The sequence below is a fragment of the Anas acuta genome, chromosome 11, assembly GCF_963932015.1.
Source record: "Anas acuta chromosome 11, bAnaAcu1.1, whole genome shotgun sequence".
In the NCBI taxonomy this organism is placed as follows: domain Eukaryota; kingdom Metazoa; phylum Chordata; class Aves; order Anseriformes; family Anatidae; genus Anas; species Anas acuta.
The window spans coordinates 4611871-4626341 of NC_088989.1; the positions used below are offsets into that span (position 1 = coordinate 4611871).

Sequence of the window (14471 nt, forward strand, 5' to 3'; positions counted from 1 at the left end):
CTACAAATAGGTGTGCATTATGCAGTGATTCAGAACAGCTAAAATAGATTTGTATGTGGAATGCTTTTTATATAGTAAATAAAACATAGGGACAGTACAAGTGAATTCAGATTTAATATGTCAACTCAATCAAAAGTCTCTATTAATTTCAAAACCTCGTTAAGAAAAACTGGGCTGGCAATGTACTGGATTTGACTACAGTTAATGAAAATGAATTTTACAGGTGGTGTTTGGTTGTGTTTCTGCTTTGGTGAGATGGGTGGCTGAGCCAAAGCAGGCATAGCACACGATTCATTTCTTTTTTTTTTTTTTTTTTTCCAGAGCAATGCTTAGATTAGAAATGAACGTTTGGCATTGAGTTGTTGGTGCTGTTGTTATTTACTATTATCCGAGGAAAGCGTTTAGCTCTATGATTTGATTTGATTTTGTAGCTCCTATCCCCTTAAACAAGCTGTGTAGCTTGTCAGAGATCAGGACAGGTAGAATGCACAGCAGGCGTCTGATTTGAGCCAGTTACTCATTTGCTGAGTGTTTGTGTTTATGCAAAGGGGCCTCTTCCTGCATATTTAATCTAGAGTAAGGCAGTGGCTTTTGTTGTGTTTAGACCACATACCTTCAGTCCTTCCTTACACTGCAGCCAGTGTTGAAGCACAGAAAGGCTGGATAGTCAAAAGTGCTTTAGTGTTTTCAAACTCTCAACTTTCTGCAGTTGGTTGGGAATTACTGTACGTACAGCTCTCAGCCTTTTCTTCCTCATTAATGGGTAAGTTTGCACTGCGGTAGAATAAGATACTTTTGTTTCTGTTCCATTTTAAAAACGCAGAAAATGTTTGTTTGTTTGTTTGTCTGAATTGTCCAAAGCTCCTGAAGCAAGCCTGGTCCGTTCAGGGAGTTTGTTGCAGGGAATTAGACGAAGAATACAGGTGTTTCTGGAATATAGTTGCGAATAAAGTCCTAAATGCCGTGCTGCAATAGGCAGGTATTTGCGGGGGGGCGGCAGGGGGAGTGAGTTCGGTGTTATTATTCTTTGTACTAACAAATCCTGTTTTGTAACTATCCTGAAGATAATGCTTCCATTGTTAGCTAAAAGCTTTCAAACAGTGTGCAACACAGAACTGCAAAAGCAGCAGCAAAAAAAGAAGAAGGAGAGAAAAAAAAAAACGCTCTGGTCTTTATTGTTTCCTTAGCAAGGGTCCTCACTAGAATGTCTGCGCTGTAATAGGAAGGTTTTTCTTATGTGGAAATTGAATCGTCTCTTCATTGATATTAATAGCACACTAGAGATGTTAGCCATGATGCAGAGTACCAGAACTGTGGAGTAGGAAACCTGATATTGCAGGGGGAAAAAATGACAGTCCTATTGCTCCTCAGTGTGGGAGACATCCCTCCATGAGAGCAGAGTTTGCATAATGGCATCCTAGCTTAACTATTTACTATAGGTATTTTAATCTCGAGCTCTTTCTTTTAATATAGATGTAATTACTCTCGCTCGCTCTCGCACTTATTAACAGTGCAGCTCGGTTTCTGATTCAGTCTGAACAAATTAGTTTTAAAAATGACTTTCCAGAAAATCCATGCGGTGTGCCTGCACAATGTATACTGTATATGCAGCGTACGCTGCCTTAGGAGAACGCCGGGGTCCAATGAGAGGGAATTGGTATAAAAAATTAAAGAAAAGATGACAAAGGGCACGTCTTCAAAGCAGACGATTGTAGTACAGACAGCGTTGGGAGAAATGTGGAAAATGTGCACCGAGGCCAGAAGTAGTAGTTTTGGTTACCAATTAACTATTTCCTTCGTTTGAGTAACTCCTCTCAAACAGAAGAGTGTGCTGTTCCACCACATGTTGGAAAGTGTGAGAATCTGAATAAAATTTCATCAACCTTATTAAAATGTGTAGGGACTTTGGTCTTCTTGGGTACAAATCAGCCCACAGACTCAGAGGCATTTATTAACAATAAAGACTGCCGAGGGTTTTTAATAACAAAATTACAAATACCATATCTAATTGTAAGCGTATTACTTTTATGCACCAGTTAAAAAAAAAAAAAAAAAAAAAAACTTTTTATGAGGAAAAGTACCTCAGTCAAAGCACCTTGTGTGATTAGTGCTATTGTATTCTTAAATTTTGATTGATAGAGATAATAGTTTTCACTTAAAAATACAGACAGGTACTTTAACTTTCCATGACAATAGCTATTTGCATTTCTTTTATCTTTTTGTTTAACATTTGTGGGGGTTGGGACGGATTTGATTATTAACTCTTATTGCACACCGAGGTAAATGCTAAAACAAAGCTTTTGTTAAAGCTTCAAAGGTAAAACAGCAAATATTGTTTTTAGCCTTCAATATTTCCCGGCTGTGCAGGGATACCTCGCCGGTACCTCCCCATGGCCGTGACCAGCAGCCGCGCTCGGCCGCCAGGTAAGAGCCGGGCCCTGGCGCCGGGCCTGAGGGGCGCTGAGGGGGCCGGGGGCCCTCGGGGCGGCTCGGTTCGGCCCGGCTCGGCCCTGCCCGGCTCGGCTCGGCCCTGCCCGGCCCCCGGTGGCGGCGGTGAGCCGAGCCGAGCCGTGCCGAGCCGTGCCGGGCTGCGAGCGCTGCCCCTCGGCCGGGGCCGGCAGCGGCTGAAGCGAGGAGCCGAGAGCGGCGCCCAGGTCACGGCGGGGGAAGCGGCAGCGTTACCTAGGGGTGTCGCTTCGCCAGGCAGCCCTGAGTGACTGCTGGGGGAGTCTCGAAAAGTAACGGGCTTTTTTTTTATTATTATTATTCTTTCCTTTTTCCTTTTTTTTTTTTCTTTTTTTCTTTTTCTGGCTTCGCAGAGGCGGCACAGGGGAAGGGGAAGGGGTGCTCCTGCCATGCCTCCGCTGAGGCGAGGTCAAGTTGGCAGGAGGGCGCTGGAAGCAGCCCCAGAGCGGCTGAGGCTGGCAGCGAGGCTGGCACAGGGGCTGGCAGAGTTATTTCAAGGAGCAGGGGGGGATTGCGAGAGCGTGGAGCAGGCAGCAGCTCTGGGGGCGCAGGCTGGCCGTGCTGGGGAGATGGCCTCGCACCCTTGGGTGGGCTCTGGGTGGGCTCCGGGTGGCTTTGGGGTCCCGGCGGCTGCAGGGCTCAGCTCCCGTCTCTGGCCAGCTCTGGTGTGCAGAGCGCTGCGTGCGAGGCTAATAACCGAGCCGTCACTGAGAGATGCGAGACTGGCAGTCGGCGTGCAAATTCTGCGTTGGAAGCGAGCTGTTCTGAACTTGTCTGCGAGCTGCACCCGTGTTTCCTGTCAGAGCTATTAAAAAGCAGGGCAGGGATGGAGCGTGATTAGTTCTGTAGCACTGGCTTACGCCGAGTGATTCTTTTCCAAGGTTACAGTGGACTTGAAAGGTAATATTATTTTGAAAGGGAAAATGTGCCGTGCATAGCTTTGTCCTCATGCCGTTATTTATTTTAATTTTATTTCTATTTAGAATAAATAAAAAAGCACCAGCCAGGGATTCTGAACAGCCTGCTAATGACTGAAAATGAAAATGCGGTACGATTTGCTCACTCCTTCCACCGAGAAGCAGCAAGGCAGTGAGCGTTAATATCCCTGGGTTTTGGCCTGTACCAAATCCATTTCCCCCTCTTCAAAGCGAGGTGAAAGAAGTGCACTTAGGCTCTCGCAGTTTTACTGTTCACCTGCGTTTCACTTTCTGAGGAGGTGATAATGACTCCTGGTAAAGAAATTCTCCCGTACTGTGCCCTGTGATATTTAGTATGCACTGCACAATAAAAAGTAACCACCTTGATAACGGTCAGAAAAAAAATATTCTTCTTCAGAGTATTTGAAATATTTACTTTAATATATATATTTTTAGGTCACTAGGTTCCTGGAGGGGAAAAAAAAAGGGGGGACAACAAAACTAAAGAGGCTGTTCTGAACACCTTCACAGCACTTCTACACGTGACCTGCGTGTGTTGGTACAGGTAGCCCAGCCGAGTGCACTGATAGGAAACCTGTCCGCAGGATTGTGCCCACAAGCATGCCTCACGCCAGCTGTTGCACTTCCCGATCAGTGTACACCCTGTATTTTCAGGATTAAAAAAAAAAAATCAAATGAAAACTATTTTTTTTCTCTTACACATGTATAGTTAACAAAATCATTGAGTGCATCTGTTCCTTTACAGGATAACAAAATAATAATAATGACAATTGCAAGGCGTATTTCAGGCTGTGTGTGACTCAGTGAATTTTGAAGGGAAAGAAATAGCTGTATTTGATGGTTCACTTTATTTAGATGAATTTATTGCACAAAAGTGCTTATTTTGATTAACAAGTTTTGATATTTCAAAGCTTTCAGGAAAACTGCTAGTTAATATTTTTAATCAGACACATTAAATATATTTCAGCTGATCTTATCTGAGAAAGATCAATGGAAATAAAAATTCAGAAATATTTTTTTGTTGCACTGTCGTGTGTGTGTGTTCTCTCTCTTCCCTCTCTCTCTGAATAAAAAGTGTGCTTTCTAGGTAATGACAGGGAGATTCCCTCTCTAGTTTAGGTTTCCAGTAATGATTTGTAGGCTGCTCAGGGCTGGGACACTGGCAAAAAAAAAAAAAAAAAAAAAGGCATAAAGATGTGAATAGTTCTAAGCAGGGAAGCAGTTCAACTGATGTGCTTCTTTCCTGTATAAAATTACTTACAGTCAGTTTGTGTGGGTTCAAGTTCTTTGTTAATCTATTTCTGCCCATACCAAAGGCTATTCTATTTGGATACTAGTAAAATTGTTGCTCTTTTATTTTGGACTTTATTCTGCAGAACTCTCTATCTCTATATATTCTTCATATTTGTGGTTAATTTGGCTTTGCAGTAATCACATGGAGTTGGGACTCCAACCTACAGCCTCAAAATCACCTCCATGTCCTGGTGGAGACCACTAAATTAAATAAGTGTTTTGGGGATCAAAAGTGCTAAATAGTCTGACCCAACAGCAGGTAAAATGGCAAAGCCCTCTTCTCTTTTTGTCTTGTCCCCTTGTACCAAATGAAAAGGGCCTGATCCAGAGCAATAGGGAGTCTTTCTCTTAAAGCCAGCTGAGAACATCATGGCACTGCCTCAGGTTGTGATCTTTTTAGGATTGTTAAGGGCTGTCTTTCCAAAACCCCGTTGCAAACAGCTATTATAAAAAGTACTTCTGTATTCAAGGATTTCAGAGTGCATTAGAAAAACATTTACCCATCTTGCAGATGGGTAAACTGAGGTGCTTGGCGAGCAAATCCGATGTTTTCAGGAATGTCTGGTAAAATCTGACCACAGCAAGTAGTTTTGCATGGACTTTTCCCTGTGTGTAATCCCACTTAAGCCAGTGGGGCTGTGTCGCAGGCGTTTGGAGAGCTTCCCTTGACAAATGAGACACGATGACCACTAGTGCTCACAAAGTGGATTTTTGTGTGTGGTTTGGTTTTCTATTTTAATCATCTCCTTGAAGGGAAATATGAGTATAGTGAAGTGTCTTGCTTTGGTAGGTTGGGATTTTTTCTTTGTTTGCTCCACACACACACTTGCAGTGTTGATGGTGCTTTGTGTTTATCTTAAAGACAGCGTGATGGAAGGAATGTGTGTTGCACACATCAATTCACTCACCCATATAAACATTTTCAGGAGGAAAGTCTGTATTTGTATTTCTGCATTTTGAGATACTCAACTTTTAGACTACTAATGAGAAATTTTCACAGGTGGGAACAGCTGTCTCTGCTGCTCATTTTAATTTCAGTGGTACGTTATCCAAATTTTTTGAAATTCAGGTAGCTTAAAGAGCAACTTAGACAACTAGAAACAAAAGCAGCCCAGGTATCAGTCAGTGACTGATTCGTGGGAAGAGCTGAAGTCTCCTGAACCCTCGCTGCCTGTTGACCTTTGTTGACCACATTTGTCTCCCCTGAGTTAATGTCGGGCCAGTGTTACCAGGTTTCCTTGGGGTGTGTTTGTTTCATATATATAACAAGCATGTTTAGAAAAAGTTAACCTGTCTTTTACAGTACTACCAAAAGATTTATTGTATGCACTTTTTATGCAAACGTGTAATTTTCAGCAGTTTCCTCCAAAAGTACATTTTAAGGTTGTTTCTTTTGCTATCAGGAAGAGTCAGGGTAGAAATGAAGTCTGCTTGCAAAATACTGCCAAAGAGAGAGCTGACTGCCAAATACCCAGAAAATTTATAAACCAGATAAATATGAAAAGGGGTTTAAAGTGTCAAGTCCAAGATAACCCCTGCTGCAAAGCAGGATAAAAGCCTTTATTGTTGCTAATCTAAGAGCACATCATATGTCAAAGGTCATGTATTTTACATAAAAGATGTATTGTTTTACATACTCTCAGGAAGGTGAGACCTGACCTGTTATGATGGAGTAGTGTTATGTCCTTTAGAGTGCAGAATCGGTGCCTTACACACATACCAGTGAAGCTCACAGAGCTTCCTATGCAGCAGACATGTACACAGCTTGGCCCCTGATCTTCTGGTATTTTGCTGCGAGTACTGTAAAAAAAATATAAAAAGAAATTAAAAAAAAATAAAAAAATGTCAGTGAGCAGCAGACAAAACCAATATTCATTTCATCTCAAGGTAACCTTTTTTTTTTTTTTTTTCCTGGTGAAAAATAATCAGTTTCAATGGTAAAGAAGTAATGCCTCATTCTCATTGTGAAAATATTTTTCCTTCCAAAATAAATGGCAGATGAGTACATTTTCTTTTGAAATAATTTTGCGAAGATTCTGATTTTTCCCAGAGGTTGATATTTCACTACTTCAGTAAAAAGCTTCACCTACTGATGTAAATGGCATAAGTTACCAGTTGGTGAGTTTCACAAACACCCCCAAAACTCCACCTCACTGTGTGAATTTTGTGAAATGGAGTTTCACGTAGCACTGTCTTACACATCCACATGTCACTGACTTTCCGTTTCATATGATGTCATCTGTGTCGGCAAATTATCGCATATTTCTTTCTGGCTTTACTCTATATTACTCTGCACCCCTGCAGCAGAACATTAACATTTCAGTGAAATTGTTATAATTTTACTCTTATTAAGGTATTCGGTCAATTGATGTGGAATTAATTCTGAATGCTGTTAGTGGTTTGAGTGAGTAACTTGATCTAAATTAATAAACAAATGTTTTTCTTTTCTCTTGTACCATATGTTGATCCCAATTACATGAACAGAAAGTGGCAGATTGTCATGTTTCTTAAAAGATTACATACTCTTTTGCATAAGAGAGAGTACACAAGATGCAGTAATATACAGGGTAAAAAAAACTGCACGTGCTGTTTTCTCCCTCCTACTTTTTATAAAGATGCACTTTAATTATTTCTCTCTTTAATACTCGCTGTTCTTACCACCTTGGCATACTTGGTGTGCTCTGGTTATGCTTAACCAGAAGAAATCCCAAGACAGTAAACAACTTTTTGAATTAGGCGTGGAAGATGCAGCTAGTTTCAAAAGCTTGTGGAGGGCTGTGTCTCTATAGAAAAGGATGAAAAAGGAAAGGATCCAGAAGCTAAAATAGACATGGTTACAACCGGTCTTAAAATGCCTTAAGTAAGGAGAACCCATTCAGACAATAGTCAGCTTTCTGAAACAAAGGACTGAACTCATATATTATTCAAACTAAAAATAGATTGATAGACATCAAGATTAGGAAAGTTTATGCTAGAGAACAAAGATGTCTCATCTCCATGTTCTTATTTTTTCTCCTCCCTTTCTTTTTTTCCTTCCAAAGACCCAGTTGTTCTTGTTGAACTGAAGAGCCTCACACGGGCTGGTACTGATAAGCAGCAGCCCTGTGACTTGATTGTTTTTATTAACTCTCTCTGAAAGTCATTCACCATTAAACACGATTAGATTCATTTGTTGCTTTATTTATGTTTGTACTTGCAAATGTGGTGCCAATGGAAATGCTTGGGTGGTGCTGCTGACGCTGACCCGGTAGTCATGTGTGTTACTTTCTTCTCTGCAGGGTAAGAAGAGTGACTTCTTCGGGTGGCTGTAGCTGAAGATTGCTTTACAGGAGCATCTGGAGAAGGTAAATACAAATACTGTTGTACACATAGTTTCTGAAGCATGTCTGAACCAAGGCCCTGATCCTGCAACCCCCATGAACGTGCCTAGTAAAGCACAAGTAAGGGCTTCTCTGGCAGCATGGACAAGAACTGTGAGGTTGGGCTTGGCATTGAGCTTTTGGAGCCACTGCTGTGCCTTGAACACGTGCTGTGCCTGGGAAATCGATGGTTTAGGTGCCTGGTTTCATTCCAGGAGAAAGGCCTCAAAGATGCCCTTTTGGGCTTTCAGCCACGTGCTGTAGGGGCTGTCTGAGGACCGAATGGAGCCTCTTTGTGAGTGGGAAGGCCCAGCTCCAGTTCGTCTTGGTGGCCACGTGGCCAGCCTGTGGCCACCATTCACGGGTGCTGGGCTGGGAGCTGCAGCAGCCCTGCCCTGCAGCAGGGTTCCCTTGTTGGGGCAAATCCCTGGGGAATGAATGGTCAAGTTAGCTGCAGTGCTGCTTCACCCTGCCTTTACGCTCCTGGGTTTACAGCAGTGCACCGGAGAGCAGAATTTAGCTGTTAATTTGATTGCTTATTATCACTGCAAGAATTAAAACGCATGCTTTTTAGGGTTTTGGAACACAGTAAAAAGGAAAAGAAATATCACTCTCTGCAAAACGATTTTTATTTAAAGCAACATGAAAGTCCCTTCCTTCTAAATTAACTCCTTACCTCTCTTCTGGTCCAAAGTTTCGAGTTGGAAAGGAATATTAACATCACAAAAGTGGTGATTCATAAAATTAACTTGCAGAAGACAGGAGTAACGCAGATCAGTGTTTGGTACTGAAGGGTGTCATCTGACTGAGGTTCATATGGCTGCTTTATAATCACCTTCTTTCAGAAATTAATAGTCGGTTAAGCACCATAGCAACAAGCAACACTGATGTAAGCGCTGAGCAGTGGCTGCTGTTCGCTGTGATGTCAGTGTTCGTTAGTACTGTTCTCTTGACCTTGTTTGAATATAAAATGGTGATTTCATTTTAAACTTAGAATTTTACGGAGTGACTAAATGCATCAGAGTGAATTAGAGATATTTTTATTTTTAATTTTATTAAAATGTACTTCAAGAGGGGAAAAATGTCCCTGTTCTCTTCTGTTTTAAATTAAAATAGATCTGAGGAAGATGTGGGGTTTTTTTTCAGTTCTTTGTTGCCAAAAATATCTATTTAGTGAGGATGAAATTCACAAAGTTCAAGAGAATAGTGCAGTCCTTGGCCATCCCCATGATATATGTAAGCTGTGTAATATATGCCTCTCTTCAAGATCTGAATATCACAGTTTTTGCTTGCTTGTTTGTTTTCTTAATGTTGGATCCCGTGGAATATTAGATGCATTTCAGCTACTGAAGAAAGAGCAGATCCTGTAGTTTAAGATGGTGCCTCCTTGCCCAGCAGTGATGTTCCCCCTGTGGGTTTCTGTGAAGAAAGGAAACAGATTAAGTCCCAGGTGCATCAGACTGCCTCAGAATTTGTGGGATTCTTGTGGAGCCATGGTCAGTGTGTGGCCATGATGCTATGTGACCTGGGAAAATTAAGAATTTTGGTTGTGATAAATGCAAAATGCTACCTGTAGACCTGTTTTCAATCTGCAAAACAAAATTCACAACCTAAAAATAGATTTTTTTCTGTGCATCCCTAAATGGTAGGACTTTGTTATGTGACAGGGTATGGATTTGTCCTGCTTCCACTGCTATGTGGGGTGCTCTTTCCAACAGAAAGCTATTTGCTCCAGGGTCTGTCCATAATCTTGCAAAATGTTTCATAAAATAATGCCATGAGTGATATGTGGTCTAAGAAACTGGATGTCAAATTTCAACTGGGTGAGAATTGAAACTGCCGAGATAATAAACCATGAGAATAGGAGATAGTAATGGAAATAGTGATAGAGTCCTAATTAGAGCCGTGCCACTGAAACAGGGAAGGTTAAGGGTTTGGTTGATTGAGTTTGAGCTCAATTGCTTGATAGCTTAATTTCAGGTGAAATCCCATCTTCGGAGTTAGCGGTTAAGCCACTCAGTGCAGCTACAGAGCAGGACTCTGTACTCCTTGAGGAGCGGCCGTGTGGCCCCGAGCGCCCCGGAACGGCAGCGAGCCTGGCCTTGGGCATGCGGAGCGGGATGCAGGACAGACCTGATAAATAGATTTTTATACTTGTGTTTTGTTTGCTTCTTTTTTTTTTTTTTCCTTCCCTCTCCTATCAACTCCAAAGAGCTCTGAACAGAGGCGCAGACTGAATAGATACAGCAAGGGGCTTTGATGGTTAAACCTTCAGAATTAAGATGTTTACATTCTCCTTTATTTAGCACTGTTAGGCATAATGCCTAATTATATACCAGTTTTTCCTCAAAGTAAGAATTTGAATTGAAATGTTTGATTTGGGGAGAAGGGAGGGGAAATGTATTTTTACAGAATTATGGACAATAGTGTTAGTTTTCCAGGAGCATTCATTTGTTTAAATGTATGTAAAAGCATTTTCAATAATCAAACACCATTCAGCGAGCATTGTAAATCAAGGATAGCTTGCATGTTGAAAAATTGAAAAGTACAAAACATGCTACTAAAGTTGTACATTACCGATAACAAAAGACACATGCAGACTTTAAGATAGCAAAGATAGAATCCTTTAGAAAACCCTTAACAGGGGGAAAAATCAACACAAAGGATTTAGCAAAGTTACACTTAGTTTAAAATTCCAAATCTTAATGCTTGCCAGAGTTAAATGTTGATTAAATGCTGATAATAAAACAGAAGCTGCCTTCTGTAACTCAGTACTGGATGATGGTCAACAGATAAATCTGTGGGTCTGAGATCTAAGTTTGAGTGTGTGTGTATACGTATATTTATATATATTTTCTCCCTTCCCTTCAAGTTAAGAGAAAGGTCAGAATGATTTTTTTTTTTTCTTAAGCTCAGTACAAAAAATGGATTGCACAATTTGTGTGGAAAACAAAGTGGTTTTGGCACCAAAAAATATTTTTTCACCTGGAATCTCCCCACTTCGTTTCATCAGGAAGAGACAGTTCTCAAACTGGGTTGGTTTGTTGCTGTGCCACATCTTTGCTGGCCTCTGCATGCATCTGCTCCTTTGTATTCGTGTGATTCATTAACAGGAGGAGCTCCAGACAAAAGTTAAAACCCTGAAACAGAATTTAGAAGAGAAGTTTGTTAATAGAGTGTGCAGCTTCTCCAAGGTGCTCTTCTCACTGGTTGCTTTCCAGGAGACGTGCTGGTGAGGTCCTTACTCTTGTACCTCAGGCAGTGGGAAGTTAGTAGGGATGACATCTACTGAGTTTGGCACCTGGACTTCTCCTGCTTTTGACCTAATGGTCTTAAAGCATGTTGCTGCACAGAAACAGCCATTGCTCCACAAAGATGCAGTGTGTGGCTGTTCATAGGCCTTCTGAGTGTGTTGTAGTCAGAACTACGTGACGGAGCAGACAACCTGCTGCTTCGAGATTTTCTCCCGTTTTCTCTGCAACAAGCCCAAATTACATACAGCCGTGCTAGAAGTATTTTGCCTCAGTGCTTATAACACAGCCAGAAGGGATCTGGGAGGCCCTCCTCAATGTCTGCTGCGGGTGGGGTGTTGGTCATGTAGCTGAAGCTGTAAGTGTCTGTCAGGACACAACTAAGAGTGGCTTCATGTACTTTCTCACTGTTGTGAGAAGCTGAAATACCCATCTTGCTAAGACCTTTGAGTTACTCAAACTGAAGAGTAAACTCTGGTGCAAAGTCTTTCTGTAATCCATAGTAATAGAAATTACAATATTACCTGCGTGTTCCGTGATAAACCCCCAAAAAAGGTTGTGTGTGGACCTTTGGCAACACAAACTTGTTTCAGGACCTTACCTTGTTTAATTAAAGGTTTATTCCAGAGATGGGTGAAGCTGTGAATTTTCTGAAGCAATTGGGTACAGAAGATTTAGAAAATAGATTAAGACATTTTGGAATAATTTAGAAGTATTTGAGCAAATCTCATTAACATGGACCACTAGCATGCTGTATTGAAGACTTCAAAGATCTGTCAGAGGAGTTCTTTCTGTGCTATTGTCTGCCAGCATTAGCAATCTCAAGAGAACATCATTCTTTTGTTTGCTTTTGGCCCATTTAGCTTTTCTTCTTCTCCTTAATGTTCCTTAATGTATTATAAATCTTCAAGTGGGCTGGTAGAAAAATACGTTTCTCAGCTTTGAGATAGTCAGTGGCAGGTTTTGATCCTCTTGTCTGATGCTTTTGGACCAAATCCTTCTGGTCTTCATGAAGAATGCTAGAGCGAGCCAGATTTGTCCAGTATTTTACATAATCTCGCAGTATTTCTTCCGTTTAACTTATGTAGGTGCTCAGCGTGATCTAAAAACGCCAGTACTGATTTGCATTACCTCACGCGTTCACAGTACCATTATTTGCTTCAAACCTGTGAAGATCTTGAAGCACAAGACTGAGTGGTTCATGTACACCTCCAGACTGTATCCCTGCAGTGTTGGGCAGGTGTTGAAGGTGTGTGGCCTGTGCCATTTGGGAAAGGAGTTGCCTGGACTGAGGAAGGAATTGTGAACGATGTGGTAGGAACGGCACTGGTCGCGTTACTCCAGAGCCCAGGCGCGGGCTGCAGGTCAGGTAGCCTGAGCTCGTTCTCTGTCACAACCACAAAAGCAGTAGTGATGGTAAGATCCAGCTCTAAACAACCTATTTCTGAGTTAAGGATTGTTTAAAAGCTTGCCCCTGTGCCAGGGGCTGGGGAGGGCCGTTCGCTGGGGCCGGTGGGCAGCACTGCGGCCTGCTCCTCAGCGCCTCAGCCAGAGCCTCTGGGAGGCCGCAGGCTGGAGAGCTGCCTCGAAACACTCATCCTGTGAAGGCGATGCATGTTTCTGCTTCACAAAATCCAGGGATGAGAGCAAATGGCACCAGAAATAGATCCGTATTGCATATTTCATGTTTTATTTGGTCATCTCTGAGGTCATTGCCTGTTGCCTTCCACCACGCCAGGAGCAGATCTTCCGGCACGCTTCACTTACGGTCCTGCAGCGGTAGCAGCGATATTTTACAGTGGCAGTGTTACAAGCCCAGTGATGTCAGTGGGCATTACAGGAGGCCACCCTTTTATTTGGTAGCTCATACTGAAGCCAAGGCATTTAAAAAAAAAAGGAGTTTTTGGCCCTGATTGCCTGCCCATATTTCTCATCGCAACGTATGAAAGCATTTTTCACTGCTGCTAATGGCAGGAACTTCAGACGCCACCTCCAAGATGTTTAATTGCTAAGTGTTTCTCGCAGTGCAATCTGTGAATTTTAATTTGGGGCTCTCCCACCTCTGCTGGCCATCTACTTTGCAGTGTGTTTTGCGTAATACTGCTTAATTGCTCAAAAGGGTCATTTCTGACTCTGAGCTCACTGTTTATTTTTTTAGTAGGGTAGCACAAACATTTGGACATTTTGTAACTAAGACTCTGACGTCATTTCCATTGCAAACCATTAATATCAGTAGTTTATAATACGGCTTTTCAGAATACATTTTGTTGAAATATGATGATGTCTTATTTTGTTTAAGAAAAATAGAATTGTTTTCTCCTTTTAAAAAAAAATAAATTTGAAGATAAATTGGTATCTTTTGAGTAATAGGTCAACTTTCTTCTCCTGTCGTACCCTTTTCGTTATTTTTAATAGCCCTTGTGTTTATCTGTATTAGCTGTAAGACAAGTGTTTCATTTAATTCTGTGACATGTTAAGGGTCAGTGGATCCCACTGATGGAAGGAAACGTCTGTGGAAGGGCACAGCATTTCCTGCTACTAGGGCACTTCCACCAATGGAACAGTGGGACACAGGCATGACATTACTAATTGTTTGTAAAGATCTTAGAAATAGAAAGTGCTACATTTAAAAGCCAACAGCAGCATAAATCAATAAAATAGGCAATGAGACCATTTCCTTTTTTCAGGGGAAGGGGGATTTTTTTAACCCCTTTTTAACTGGAAAGACATCATGCAGTTAATTTTACAGCTTGTGTTTGCTCTATTGCTGTCATCAGTCTTCCTTTAAATTTTATTCCAATAATAGGGGAAGATAATTTTTATTGGATTTTTTTTTTTTAAAGCTTTACTGAACACAATTGGAACACTGTTAAAAATGTTATTATTGGAAAACAGCTGAGGAGTGGTTTCTGAAGAAGCACAAATTCTTTTGCATCCTTATTCGTCTGAGGTCTGATGTCCAATGAGAAATAAAGTGTGCTTTTATTGTTTGTTTCCCTTTGTCTTAAGGAGGAATAGATGATTCCTTTTGGTGCTACTTGCTTAGAGTATTCAAAGCTCTGAGCTCCGTTTTGGAGAATGTTGAAATAAACCCACAGGAGGTCTTGTAAAAGTTGTAAGAAATTGTAAGCATGTCTGCTGAGTCAATTATATGAGACAAATTG

The 14471-nt window shown here is 41.4% G+C and overlaps 1 protein-coding gene across 11 annotated transcripts in view; it reads left to right on the forward strand.

The window, feature by feature from the left end:
* The window catches only part of FOXP1 (forkhead box P1), a 364305-nt gene that overhangs the window by 142794 nt on the left and 207040 nt on the right, over positions 1-14471 (forward strand). For 10 of the 11 annotated variants that reach the window (XM_068694646.1, XM_068694645.1, XM_068694644.1 and 7 more), the window contains one exon: positions 7976-8041. The gene's annotated coding sequence lies outside the window, so the exon portion shown is untranslated. Of the gene's footprint in view, positions 1-607; positions 764-7975; positions 8042-14471 lie in introns of those variants that run through there. The other variant, XM_068694637.1, reaches the window with a different exon arrangement.